The sequence below is a fragment of the Sinocyclocheilus rhinocerous genome, unplaced genomic scaffold (genome assembly GCF_001515625.1).
Source record: "Sinocyclocheilus rhinocerous isolate Xijiao unplaced genomic scaffold, SAMN03320098_v1.1 scaffold1630, whole genome shotgun sequence".
NCBI classification, from domain to species: Eukaryota; Metazoa; Chordata; class Actinopteri; order Cypriniformes; family Cyprinidae; genus Sinocyclocheilus; species Sinocyclocheilus rhinocerous.
The window spans coordinates 1-1,291 of NW_015664013.1; positions in this window are offsets into that span (position 1 = coordinate 1).

Consider the following 1,291-nt stretch of genomic DNA (forward strand, 5'->3'; position numbering starts at 1 on the left):
TACAAATAAAGATAAGGTCACAATGTTGGCTCAAACATTTGCTAACGCTCATAGCATTGAAAACTTAGATGATACATTCTTAACAAGACGACCGCAAATTATGAGTATATATGGAAATACTTGCAAGAAAAAGCAAGATTTTAATAGTATTTTGGATGATGAGTTTAATTATTTTGAACTAAAATCAGCTATTAATAATTCAAAGAATACAACACCAGGTAAAGATATGATAAGTTATAAAATATTAAAGAATCTACCAGCTAAAGCATTAGAAGCATTATTGGAATTGTATAATTATATATGGAATGAGGGTATCCTTCCTAAGCAATGGAAGACTGCAATTGTGCTTCCTCTCGCTAAGCCTGGGAAAGACATAACAAAACCTAGTAGTTATAGACCCATCGCTCTTACCTCTACGCTATGTAAAGTCATGGAAAAAATGACTGTGAGGCGATTGAATTACATTTAGGAGAAAAGGGAAATGTTATCAACTTTTCAAAGTGGATTTAGGAAAAGTAGATCTACAGTAGATGCTTTGATACTATTTGAAAATGAAGTTAAAAAAGCCTATATAATGAAAGAATACATGTTTGCAGTATTCTTTGATATAGAAAAGGCTTATGACACTTTGTGGAGGGAAGGTTTGCTAGTTAAACTGAATAAATTAGGTATAGGTGGAAATTTTTATAATTGGGTTTTAGACTTTCTATTTGAATGTACCTTTCAGGTTAAAATTGAAGAAATATCAGATCCTTATAACATTCTAAATGGAACTCCACAGGGTATAGTGCAATTAGCCCAATATTGTTTAATTTAATGATTAATGATGTTTTTGATAAAATAAAAAAAACAGGAATAGGATTAACACTTTATGCAGATGATGGAGCATTATGGAAGAGAGGACGCAATATTAAAAATGTAGTTAAAGGCATACAGGAATCAATTAAAAAAGTGGAGAAGTGGTAATGCTCCTAAGGAGTTATTCACCATAAAACAAGAAGAAGAATAAGAAGACATCTAATTACAAAACCTGATGGGATTTTTGTGCTGCTAATTGCCAGAAGACAAGAAGAACTTGCTACAAGTAAACATTTGATAATCTAACATATAATATCATTTTAATAAACCGTTCTACACATATAATATCAAAATAATGTTTATTTATAAGGAAGCTATAATTGTGAGTTCGCTGACAACCATAATCAAGCACACCTGATCCAGCTAATCAAGGTCTTCAGGATTACTAGAAACTTCCAAGCAGGTGTGAGTTGGAGCTGGTTGGAGCTAAACT